Source organism: Dipteris shenzhenensis, chromosome 1 (genome assembly GCF_047967505.1).
Source record: "Dipteris shenzhenensis isolate YYH24624 ecotype China chromosome 1, Dip_SZ_1.0, whole genome shotgun sequence".
Classification (NCBI taxonomy): domain Eukaryota; kingdom Viridiplantae; phylum Streptophyta; class Polypodiopsida; order Gleicheniales; family Dipteridaceae; genus Dipteris; species Dipteris shenzhenensis.
The window spans coordinates 40,124,703-40,138,630 of NC_141596.1; positions in this window are offsets into that span (position 1 = coordinate 40,124,703).

The window sequence follows — 13,928 nt, forward strand, 5'->3', positions numbered from 1 at the left end:
AAATGTTTACCCTAATATTCTAGGAGGGGTATTCCAAGGATCATAGGAGAATGGTGCCCGATTCCAATCCAGATAAACTAAACTTGTAGATTGACATTCCACAAATTTTATTGGGTGCAATAGTGTAATGGCAAAAGTGCCAATGCACATGTGAGTTTAGGATTCCTTGTGCATGTTTTCAGGTCCTGGTATGAGATTGGCACCACTACCACTCTCACAGACTTCTTATGAGGTCTTGGAGAATGGCACTGGTGCCATTCTCCATTTAAAATTAGAAATTCAAATTTTAAATTTGCCATTCAAAAATGAAAATCAAAATTGAGATTGAAGTTTAACTTGAAATCAAAATTTGAAAACTAGAATTTCGGTTTTGAAATACAATTTCAAACAGAATAATTTGAATTTGAATTTAAATTTAATATTGGAGAGAATGGCATATGTGCCACTCTATATATCCAAATTCAAAAGGAAACAATGGTGGGAAGAGCACTGGTGCCACTCTCACGGACTTCTTATGAGGTCTTGGAGAATGGCACTGGTGCCATTCTCCATTTAAAATTAGAAATTTAATCTCTAAATTTGCCATTCAATCATGAAAATCAAAATTGAGATTGAAGTTTAACTTGAAATCAAAATATAAAAACTAGAATTTAGGTTTTGAAATACAATTTCAAAAGAATAATTTCAATTTGAAATACAAATTGAAATTAAAATTATCAATATGAATTTGAATTTAAATTTAATATTGGACAGAATGGCATAAGTGCCACTCTATATATCCAAAATTCAAAAGGGCACAATGGCGGGAAGAGCTATATTTCAAAATTTGAATTATTTAGTAGTTTCAAATCAAGACCTTTTCTCTCATTTCAATTGATGCCTTTCCCTCATTCACTTTCTATTCATTCCAAAGCGGATTGGAGAGGAGTCTCAGAGTCTGAGAGTTTTACTCACCACAGCTCGCACGGAGAGTCTTGAGGCAAGAAGGCAACCAATGGCTCGATAGCCTGAACTCCACCGGAGCTGCAAAGTTGATGGAGCTGGAACGAAACAACACAATTGACGCTCAATCAATTTGGTAGCTTCCTCTTTAATTTTTGGATTTTTTGCTTTCTTTCTTGCAATTTGGCTTCCTCCTCCACCATCGAGGCAACAAGATAACAGGAGGGTTGAAAGAAAGAGAGGAGAGATATACCCGTGACGGACTCTTACTGCTCGATGCACTTGATCCTAGACTCTTACGAAGCACTGATTTTCTATTCTTTAAGGAACGAAGCGCTCCTTTGGATTCGCCATAGCCAATTCCTATATCTTATTAAGCTTTCCATAGTTAAATTCGCCATAGCCAACTCCCTGCCATAGCCACTCCTATCTTAGAGTCTATGCTCAAACTCTTGTGAGAGCCTTGAGAACATGGCAGTCTTGTCGAACACCTTCTTGCCACATCTGAGAAGAGCAAAGCGTACGTTAATCAAATTACGAAAGCTTACAAAAGTTTTGAAAGCTTACGTTAATCATCTCAGTGAGCATACGAAATTTTTGTCAAGGGATTACATCTAAGAGAGCACCTGCATGAAGGCTCAAGCGAACGGTGAGCATGACCAAATGCGTAAAGATGGAGGTGGCGAAATGCAGGAATTGATTCCGTTCATATCTTTGGAAGTGCGAATCCCTTCATTCTTTGGAAAAGCGAATCCTTCATGCTTCAATCTTTGGAAAAGCGAATCCTTCATGCTTCTTTGGAAGTGTGAATCCCTTCAATCTTTGGAAAAGCAAAGAGTATGAATTAAAGCGAGCGGCGAGCTTGAGTAGATGAGTGAAAGGCAGGGCCAGTGGATCTTGATGGAGAGAAATAGAAGAAAGGAAGATAAAGGGAGGAACCAAAAAACAAGTCCTCAACAAAGAGACATGAAAAGCGAGGGCAAGCGACGAGTAGATGAAGCGAAAGTAGGCGAGCGGCGAGCGGCGAGCTTGATGAGTGAAAGGCAGAAGAAAGGTAAGCTAAAGGGAGGAACCCAAAAAGCAAAGGGGCAAGGAAAGTGGAGACAAAAGTGCAGGATTTACTTGTGAGAACTACGCTTGAGCTAGCTTGAGCCACGCGCACGATGAGATCCACAGCAGCACGGCATGCGAGGCAATCAACATAGGGCAACGAGATGAAAGAGAAGGTACTAGGGTTTTTCAATTTTTTACCTTCATTAGTTTAACCTTTTGCATTTCGTTAAAAAAAAAATTTAACACATTTAATATATCCTACCTATGCACTTTTTTTTAATGTAACGAAGTTAGAGATGTGTCATTGAGCTTCAAGTATACACTTGGGCTCCATAAACCACACAAGGCTCTAGAAGCCTCTTGTAATAGGCCTTGACAAGAACTACAGTCTTTTCAAGAGCATAAGAATGTACTTCAATAACTACTTATATTGAAATAAGTTCTCATTGGAGTTTAGAATTCAAGCTTCAAGAGCAACACATAAAAATATAGTCAATGTTGTCTAGACATACTCATAGTGATGTAGAAGTCATAGACTTTGTGCAAATTCACAAACCTCTGCCTCTCTCTCTCTCATAGAAGGGAATTCCACACACAAATCCTATCAAACATAAATTTCAAACAACAAGAAAATGAGTTCCTAGGGGGCTCCTACAATCAAGCTCTAGAGCTCTCTAATATAAATGGGAACTATACTACTCAAAGAAATGGTGAAGATGGGCAATGTTGTAGAGGGAGGGCGTTGTAGCATAACAAAACCAAGGGCTTACAAGAGAGAGACACTATAGGGGGGAGAAGAACACCATGGGCTGATATAAAGATAGGGGTGAGAGAGAGGGGACAAGATGACTAATTGTACACTACATTAGAAAATGAAGATAGGGGTAAATATACATCTTAGTGGATAATGACTATTCCTTATAATCCACATGTTGAGGATAAAAGTGCAATTTAGCACTTTTTAAACAATTTATGGCTAGGTTGCAATGAAAGGTTAGCTGTGTCAAGAGGGCAAATCTATTTGAAGGGCACTTATCGAGATTGTCAATGGCTTGACCATAAAATTTAAGCCGCTACATTAGGACAATCTAGTTGGTTGTGCACAAAGCCTTTCTATAAGCCTTGCGATGTTATGACTCATGTGCTACTATATTTCCAAATTCTTATTGAGGTGAACTTCAATACTTGGACAAGACTAATATACACAACTTGGACAAGACTAATATACACAACCTAACTAGTTTGTCGCTTGATACAACTCCCATAAAGATACATGTTATGAAAACTTTATAATTATTTCTACTAAATGAAATGCAAGCATGACCACTTGTGAAGTTCATTAGTTACTTTGGCATAGTAGAGAGAGAATGAGAAGTGCTTGAGAAGGTGAACATAGAAGTCGTCCACGGAAGACAACAATGGCTTGAGGATGATTTCCTTAAAGAGTGCTTCTTAAGAAATTGATGGGCTAGGGGTTAAGGGTGATAATTCTAAAACATTAAGCATCTAGATCAAGTAGATTAAGGACATAATTCAAGTGCACCTTTATTCAAAAGGAGTTACTCTCACAGGCGCACCATGGGCACCACCCACACATCATGGATGGGCAAGATTGCCCGCCCCATCCAACCCATGGCACAGATGCATTCAATGCACCATAGAGGGACTTAGGCAGCTCTAGTGTGAAAACAGCATAAGCATTCAAGCTACCAAGTTAAGGGCACTTCAGCCTATAGAGGGGCACGTCTGAGCTGAGGTCAAAGACACACAGAGAGAGAGAGAGAGAGAGAGAGAGAGAGAGAGAGAGAGAGAGAGAGAGAGAGAGAGAGACAGAGTGCAACGAAATGTACAAGATAATATTGTATTGGGCAGTAAGTTTACTTCTTGAGTCAAGGCAGCAAGGACGGCGAGATATATGAAAAGCAAAATTTTACATTACTTGGACCTTGATCAAGAAAAACATACTCTAACATAAAAATTTGTAACTTAACCAACCTAGCATAACCAAACTAACGTGAATAAACTCACATAACGAGCTAGGTTTCATAAAGTAATATCGATCAACTTTACCACATATATGAATAAATGGAAGTAAAATAGTGTATGGTTTCAAATGAATACCACGTTCACACACACACACACACACACACACACACTGCCATCCTCCAATCTCCCCATTTTACAAAGCTAAATTTTTTTAAATTTGCTCCACTTCCATTCTCCCATTGCAAAGGGGGAATGGCACCAGTGCCATTCTCCCATTGTGATTTCCTGATTCAAATCAAGGCTGTGCAAAGGGGAAATGGCACTAGTGCCATTCTCCCAGATTCAAAGTTTTGGCTTCACAGAGTCAAAATGTCACATGTGAGTTTGATGATCTCAGTGTCATTATGTAGATGCCAGCATGAGATTGGTGTTGAGAGTTGTGGTGCCATGAGCACATAGATTAAAGGGCTAAGGTATGGTATAGGAAAGAATTAAAGTAGCCACCCTAAGATGTGGACTACATGATGTGGAGATGTGGATTGAGGATATCCACAAGGAGAGATGTGGATGAAAGGATCCCACATGTGTTGACTATTCAAAGGGCACTCTCTATATAAGAGGCCTATCGTGTATGATTGAGTACACACTCACACACATTGCAAAAGATATAGATTTGCTATCTCCCTCTCATGTCTTATTTAGTGTGCTTTGAGCCTCCTTAGTTCTTCTGTTGATCTTGTGTGCACTAGGTTTAGCACGATCTTACATTCTTTCTCATGGTATCAGAGCATAGGTTTAGCTCTCCTAGTTTAGCTCATTAGTAGTTCACTAGGATTGCTTCCATTCTTAGATTAGTTTCAGAATGTAAGATTAGTTTTAGATCTCGAGAGTTCTTGTGAGATAGAATTCATTGAGAGAAAGAGCGAGAGAAATCCATCTTCTTGAGGGAATTCCATTCATTGCACTTCTACAAGAAGAGATGTTGGAGAAAGAGATTAACGAGAGTGTGAGGAATATTTTTATCTCTCTATCCTCGCCTATGATCAGCCCAGTGAGCAATCCTCCCACAGTTCAAAGCCTCAACCGAACGAGCAGTGTCTACACCTTCTGCCCAATACGACTCTACCTAAGGTGGCTTAGATGAAGAAACCTATTCATTGCCTCTTCTAGAAGACCTCACAGCAAGCTCTCCACCATCGCCAGTGATATCAAGCAACTGCGATTATTGAATAGCTCACAGAAAGAGGCTTAATAGAGTCTTGGATGCATTAGTTTCGAGCCTCTACGGGTCCTGTGTGAGGCATATGATGCAAATGAGCCCCGAGAAGGTGGGCAATCCATTGTCATAGAGAAGCACGCAGTGAATGGTGCTCCAGCACAACTGCTCCCCACGGAAGAACTCCAGCCACCGCAGATAGCCCAGGCTTGCACAAACAACCTGCCTCTTCAACGACACAGCGCAAAGCAAAGCTTCATAGCAACGGCAATGGCTAAGCATAGCTCTTTCATCTATAGCTAACGACTAGAACACCGATGGGCTACCTCAACTTTTGCTCCACCGTCGACTGGAGCTTCAACAATAGCCTCCAAGTGCCTCGTCACACAGCTCGTCGATCGACTACATAGATGACCCTCTCCTTCACGAGATTGAGCTGCCTTGGTGACGTGATCTCGCTAGCATCCGTGCTCCTCTAAGCTCCAAATGCTCTACAGCCTACTCCAACGACCACCGACCAACAAAGGTAAGTCCAACCCACCGATGGCTCACCAACTCCAGCCCTGAGGTGCTATGCTCAAACGACCCTGCAGCGCGCCCTGCAACAGAGACTTGCTGCCCATCAAGCCATCCGCGATGCTCTAACAAGCGTCCCAACCGCATGTAACGGGCGACACTCCATTGTCTCCAGCGAGCAGCGCTTCTCCTGGCTCCCAACTCATTGATCGATCGGGCTAATAGCCCATGCAAGCTAAGCTTCAGCATGCCATCACATCGACTCCTCCATAGCAACGAAACAACCAAGCTCCTGCTCCAGCCACATCAAAAATGCCACAATAGACTCCAACTATAGCAACGACGGGCTGTAGCTCCCAGGCTCCTCTCCAAGCCTCAAGCAGACAGTTGCCTCCTGCTCATAACATCCAACTCCAACAATGTACCGGTAGCCTCTGCAGCAACCCTCCTCTGTCTCCAAATGTGGCGACTCGAAAGATCTGTTCCTTGTCGACGGCCGCATCTCCATTGACGCCTGCATCGCCATCATTGTTTCTGACCTTCTCCAAGGTCTCAGACCTTAGGAAAAGCCACATGGCAGATTGTGGTTAATTCTAGGTTAGATTAATGCTTTGGTTGAAATTTTGCCACGTGGCAGATAAGGGTATGGTCAACTTAACACACAATGGTTAAGTTAGAGTTAGGGTTAGTTAAGCCACATCAGCATGCACAGTCAGTAGTGCCTTCTAAGCACACAGCCTCTTGTTAAGCATAGTATGGAATTCAGCATGTGAATCCCTGTGCCACATCATCAAAGGCTCTCTTCTTCACAGAATCTTCGACAAGCCATAACTTGCAATCCAAGAAGAATTTGGACACGCTCCAAAAAGGAAAAGTGATCATCTTTTCGAGCTCCACGCGCCTGTCATGTCAGAATCATTGTATGAAATTAGACACTGCCAATATTGAAAGAAATCAATTGGTAAGACCTTTGCAACAAATGAAAAAGCAACGCATGAATGCAGAAAGCATGCCAAAAGCACAAGTGCATGAGATGACCATAGCAAGAAGCATGGCATCCATACACAAAGCATCAAGGCACATGGAAGAACAAAGCATCATGCATCAAGCTACGAAGTGAACGCCATCGACATGAAGCATTGAAAAGTAAAATCCTTTCCACCTACAGCCCATATGTTTGTAAATCAAGCCTGACCACCTAAGAGTAGCTATGAAAGCACCCAGGGGAGGTATTGACATGTAAAAGCCACACTTGACTACCTTAAGTAGTAATGCATGCACTAAAGGGAGGTGATGGAATGTAACTCACATCTGACCACCTTGCAGTAGCCAAAGGATCATGGCACCAAGGGGAGGTGTTGAGAGTTGTGGTGCCATGAGCACATAGATTAAAGGGCTAAGGTATGGTATAGGAAAGAATTAAAGTAGCCACCCTAAGATGTGGACTACATGATGTGGAGATGTGGATTGAGGATATCCACGAGGAGAGATGTGGATGAAAGGATCCCACATGTGTTGACTATTCAAAGGGCACTCTCTATATAAGAGGCCTATCATGTATGATTGAGTACACACTCACACACATTGCAAAAGATATAGATTTGCTATCTCCCTCTCATGTCTTATTTAGTGTGCTTTGAGCCTCCTTAGTTCTTCTGTTGATCTTGTGTGCACTAGGTTTAGCACGATCTTACATTCTTTCTCAATTGGCATCATTGCCATTCTCCCCTAGTGGTAACCTAGACAAACTAAACCTATAGATTGACATTCCACTAATTTTATTGGCTACAGTAGGATAATGGCAAAAGTGTAAATGCACATGTGAGTTTAGGATTCCTTGTGCATGTTTTCAATTCATGGTAAGAGATTGGCACCACTGCCATTCTCCACAGAGATTGACACAAATCCATATGAACTCTACAGAGCAGAGACTGTGATCATAGGAGAGTGGTCTCCGATTCCATTCCACATGTGAGTTTGATGATTTCAGTGTCATTATGTAGTTGCCAGCATGAGATTGGCATCACTGCCATTCTCCGCTAGTGGTAATCTAAACAAACTAAACCTATAGATTGACATTCCACTAATTCCAATGGGAGAATGGCATTGGTGCCCTTCTACCTTTGTGAATCCAAAATTTTGAATTAGGACATTCCATTGGGAGAATGGCACTAGTGCCATTCTTCATTTTCCAATGGGAGAATGGCACTAGTGCCATTCTCCATTTTCCTATTGCAAAGCCAAAAAATTACGACATTGCATTGGGACATTCCATTGGGAGAATGGCACTAGTGCCATTCTCCATTTTCCTATTCCTAGTGCCATTCTCCATTTTCCTATTACAATGGAGAATGGCACTAAACTTATAGATTGACATTCCACTAATTCCAATGGGAGAATGGCATTGGTGCCCTTCTACCTTTGTGAAGCCAAAATTTTGAATTAGGACATTCCATTGGGATAATGGCACTAGTGCCATTCTCCATTTTCCAATGGGAGAATGGCACTAGTGCTAGTCTCCATTTTCCTATTACAAAGCCAAAAAATTAGGACATTCCATTGGGACATTCCATTGTGAGAATGGCACTAGTGCCATTCTCCATTTTCCTAATCCTAGTGCCATTCTCCATTTTCCTATTACAAAGCCAAAAAATTAGGACATTCCATTGGGAGAATGGCAGTAGTGCCATTCTCCATTTTCCTATTCTCTAGTGCCATTCTCCCATTGCAATGTCCTAATATAAAATTTTGGCTTTGCAAAGGGAGCATGGCACCATTGGAATTCTCCCAAGGCAAAGTCCCAAGTCAAAATTTTGTCTTCCAAAGGAAGAATGGCACTAGTCTATTCTCCTCTTATGAAGACAAATGTTTTTCTCAAGTCAATTCATGGGGAGAATAGCACTGGTGCCATTCCCCTTTTCAAAGATGGGATATGCAATTCTCCATAGGTTAGCCAAATTCACATGGAGAATGGCACTGGTGCCATTCTCCCCCCGCTACAAGGACAACTTTGTTGGTCTTATGAAATTCTTTGGTTGTACTTTGTTCATAATCAATTTCCTGTCATCGTAATGAGAGGGGATGGCTACTATCATTTGCATGAATCAGGTCATGATGATGGCGAAAATAATTCATGCTTTAGAAAAAGTTTTATCAAATTGCTAAAATTTTTAGGGAAATAATTCATGCTTTCATGAAAATTTTGTATAGACTCATTCATGCTTTATAGAGATTTGCACCAATGCCATTCTTCCCCTCTAGAAGGACATGTTTGATGGTCTTATGAAATTCTTTGGTTGTAATTTGTTCATAATTAATTCTCCGTAATCGTAATGATGGGGGATGGCTATCAGAAGCGGGGAGAAGGTCATGATGATGGTGGGGAATGAAGTGGTTGGAATTGGTGGAGTGTGTGCAATAGATTCGGAGGCCTACTGTAGTGGTGTGAAGATTGGGACAGAAAATGTATCGGTGATAGTGGAGAAGTCCATCAATAGTGAAATGCTCTTGCCATTTCCCACTATGGATGCAGTGCTTGTTGGTGAGGCAATTTGGAGCGTTGTCAAGTGGCCTGTGACCATGTTGCTGGTATAGATGAGTTGGTCAATGATCAAATGTTGAAAAGGGACGATCCAACATCAAAGAAAAGAAGGTACACTTTCATTAACAGGGTGCCTAAACAAAGAGAGCCTCCAACAGCAATGTACAAAATGTCACTAGATTCGGTGCAGCAGGTTTCTTCCATCAATTGTTGTGGGAGTAGGTGTTGCCAACATGCAGAGCGAGATCTCTTAATGAATCTAAGGAAGAACTTTTGGGGCAGCTCCTTGGAGTCTCGTACAAACTTTATATATGATGTGTTGTCAACGTCTTGGCATCATGACTACACAAGGAGGATATGCTACAACTTCAAGATAAATGGTCGAGATGTCTGTTGTAGAGCATGGTATGAGATGCATGGAACTCCAAGGACATCATTTTATCGATACAGGGAGCAATTTGAGAGTGGTGTGCAGCGATATGTGCATGGCAATTCAGGGATTATGAGGAGGAGCAGGGAGCACATAGGTATGGGAAGGGCTCTCATTCAACACTTTGTGGATAATAGCACAGAGCATATGCCTCACAAGAGTAGAACCATGCAGGATGGTTCTAGAGAGACACAACAAGTGATACCTGAAGTGTATAAGAAGATAGACATCCTACGTGAGGTCAACACTTCACTTAATCAACGTGGTTATCAGAGCCTATCCACATCCACATTTGGCAGGATTTTTGAAAATCAGACTTAAAAAATGTAGCCCTTGCTAAGACGAGTGAATTCTCTTAATGTAGCTTGTGCAACCGGATCAAGGCTCAATTGGCAGCCACAAAAAGTCAAGATGAGCGCAATTCGCTGATGGAAGAGAGAAAGATGCATATGATACAGCAACAAAGTTGTAGGAACTTATACTATGCATGGCATAGGTACTCCGAGATGGATCCAAAAAAGTATGTATGCATAATCCATGATAAGATGGACCAAAAAAAGACGGCAATTCCAAGACTTTGGGTGAGGTCCAAGGACACCGATTCTACATGGCAATTACAGGTTTCACTCATTGGAATGATTACCCATGGGCATGGAAACGGTCATTATGGACACTTCACCCTCAATGGTTTGTGGCCATCTGATCCCAACATGACGATTGGATCGCTCTCAATTTGTTTATGCAACCTCAAGAGGATGGATATGCATGACCTTAGAGACCTTGCTACCAATGGGATTCCTAGAAGCAATGCTCGCCTTTTGAATGCTCTATGTTCAAGAAACGCTTTGGACTCCCATTACAGTTCTAAAGGTGCACATGTTTCCACAAGTGGAGCTAGCTTGTCTGAAAATGTAGATGTCACGATCACAAATGCAAATCTAGAAACTGTATCGGAAAGTGACCCGAAGTCTGTCACGGAGGCCATGACAACTTCCATTGCAAGGGCTATAGACACATGTGTGAATTTTTTTCCGTCAAATACAAGAGAAAACCCACCCTCTTTAGAGGGGAGTGTTGCTATTGAGCCACCATTCCAAAAGTTGCCAGAGAACTTGCTACTCTAACTAGATAATTGTGGGTCTGAGAACGAAAATAGATACTTGTTTGCATACCTTTCTCTTCTTGTAGCAAGGGGCATTTTCAAGACAGTTCAATTGGGCTTCTTGATGGTAGGGCACACACATGAGGACATTGATGCAATGTTCAGTAGGTTTTCTGAGAGCTTGCGGGTGGGACAAACATTCACTTTCCCGCATCTGATGGATACATTCAAAAAATGTACATCATCTTCACCGGCACCATTTGTTCTTACACGGGTTCCTAACTTCAAGGATTATGTAGATGGCTACCTATGTGATGGGCAAGAAATGCTAGTTGGACATGCAAAGCCATTACAATTTCGATTTTACATGCAAGGTGACATACCAATGATGGAGTACAAGGTGCATCCAAAATCACCGAATTGGATGCCCATTGAAGGGGGAATTGAGCTATGGAAGAAAGACAATGAGGGTCGATCATTGTTGCCAACAGGTTGTCCGAATATACTGCCAATGGCTGCATTTGTGAGAGATCACTTGCAAGTAATATCAACGATAAAGGATTACATTAAGTTTTGGGAGAAATGTGCAAGTGGAAAGAATGCATCCTATGAGTCCTACATTAGGCCAGTGATAGACTATTGGAAAACCATGATCGGTGAGCTCGAACAGGAAAACATCTCAGAGATAGGAGTGTACAGAAAGTTTTGGCCAAGAACACAATCTCCTGATGAGGAGGATGATATAGATGCTTGCATTAATGATTTCCAAGGCTATGAGGAATGGAATGATCACTATTGTGGGCCTCTAAAAGGTAAGCCGAGGGAAGAGTTTAGACCAATGGTGGATGTTAAGCAAGGTGACTTTGTCTTGGTGAGGCCATCAGATCCTATATACCCCATATGGCTTGGGGTTGCCATATCAAGTGCCGAGATGGATGCTGCTTCTCCTAATCTCAAGAAATTATTAATTCAGTATTGGGCACCATCAGTTAAGAGAAAGGGGCTCAGTGATGTAGATGCCTATATTGATTGCTGGAACAAGTATTGGGCAGAGAATAGGTTGGATCCACAGGTATGGGAGTGTATTGATGCAATTGTCTGGTCATGGACATCAAAATCCATAAATAGACCCAAGAAGATCAAGATTCCACAAAGCGTATGTATCAAAGCACAGGAGAGCTTGCTTGGTATCAGAGCATAGAAAATGGTGTCGATTTTCTCCCTCTTAATCTCCCAAACTTCCATTGTAAGGTGTGTTCTCATGTGATGTTTCTCAATTGTTGTTATCTTGTCAATGGGTATTTGCATATTATTAATATGACAATTTTTCAGAAGCTGACCTTCACCACCAACTGCTTTGTTTCTAGTGGAACTCACTATGCATGGTGTTTGTTAACACCATCAACTGGTGTTTATTAATACCTCAAGTAAAATATACATGTTGTTCCTAGACGGTGTTTATTAACACCACCAAATACATGATTTTCAAACTCTGCCACAAATGCTTTGTTTCGGTTTTTATACGCAATGAACTGTTTCACAACCAATGAAGTTTTTCATAATCATTGGAATTCCAAATATTAGCTTATTCAATATTGGTAAAATTCCCACAATCAATGGAAATTTTCCCAAATTTAATGAAGCCTTTCCCAATTTTAATGAAATCCACCCAATTTCAAAATTCCCAAAATGCAAATTTTGTCCCACTTTATCTAATACTGTGTTAAATCCCTAAGTTCCCCTGGGCTTCCTAAGACGTACAATAAATTGCATGTCTATAGCGGTCACGGTGACCCTTTTCCTATGAATGGCAGCTAACTAGATGTAATCCATGAGGTCTACTAGTAGGTAGGCCTTAGATGCATGCTACAGCGCAAGCAAGGCATCTCTAGAAATACGCCAGGGAGCCTCCACAACTCTGCGCCTAGAAAACCAAGACATTGGGTTAAGGTTGAGGTCCTGGATGACCTCGCGTACCACCCTTGCGAAGCTGGCCATCAGGATGAGCAGATCAATGGACTTCTGAAACTTTCTGATCTCCTGAAGTGCCACTGTTCCTGGCTTGAATCTGTACCACCTCACTAGAGGAGGGCCTCATCCTGGATGTTGAGGGCCTCTTTGACCTGCACTTGGAGCTCTGGCACCTCTCCCCCGTTGGCGTGGACCCTGATTGTTTGTTCCTGCCTTGGTCCTCTGGTCTGTTCTTCGTTGTTCCTCTTCCACACACTCCTCCTCTGTGCTCTCGAAGTCATCCATCTCTATCATAGGATCTTCTTGTGCCTTCCTCTATCCCCCTTACTCCCTATCCGGCTTTTGGATTGGTAGTTTCTCCCTTCGGCGAGGATCATTGGGGGGAGAGGGGGGGGGCTATCACTCTCTGTCTCTGAGTCTGGAGGTGGGTCTGGCTATGCCAGTCTCTGTGGTGCCTTGATCTTGGGCCTGGCCATGGGGGATGGAGAGAGTGTGCAAGAGAAAGAGTGAGGGTGCGAGAGATAGGGTGGAAATCTCAGGGGCAAGTGGGAGGTGGTGTGGGAGTGGAGAGCTCTTTAAACAATGAAATAAAAATGAGGGTGCATTCTCTTATATAGGGACAAAATCCCTAATTTTTAAAAAATACTTGTTTCAATAAAAACCCTTAAAAATTTAAAATTAGTGCAACCTTGAGCTAAATACTTATAATTAACATCCCATAACACAAAATTTCTCATTTATACTGCAACTCATGTCCATTATACATTGCAAATCACAAAACTAAAATTACAAATAAATTCTGAAAGTTATGCATGGGCATCCACATTGGAAGAGTCTACACCATCATTTTCATCTGTCTCCACCCATATGCACCCTTGTCTATGATGGGTTGCACACCAACTTGCATGATTCTATCTTGCATTTGATGAGTTGTATATTCTTCTTCGATGTTCTACCTTAACATCTTGCATTTTATGGGACACTAAGGACTGTTTGAATGCTAGTGTTGCAGTTGCTCTTATTTCGATACACCTGTACCACCATTGAACCAATTGAACCATTGGGCTTGACTTAGTTCTACCACCCTGTGTTGGGTCGCTCTATTATATGCACAACGTGCTTGCCAATGTGATCTTTCCATGCCCTAAGTGGACCACTCTCCGATGCTTCC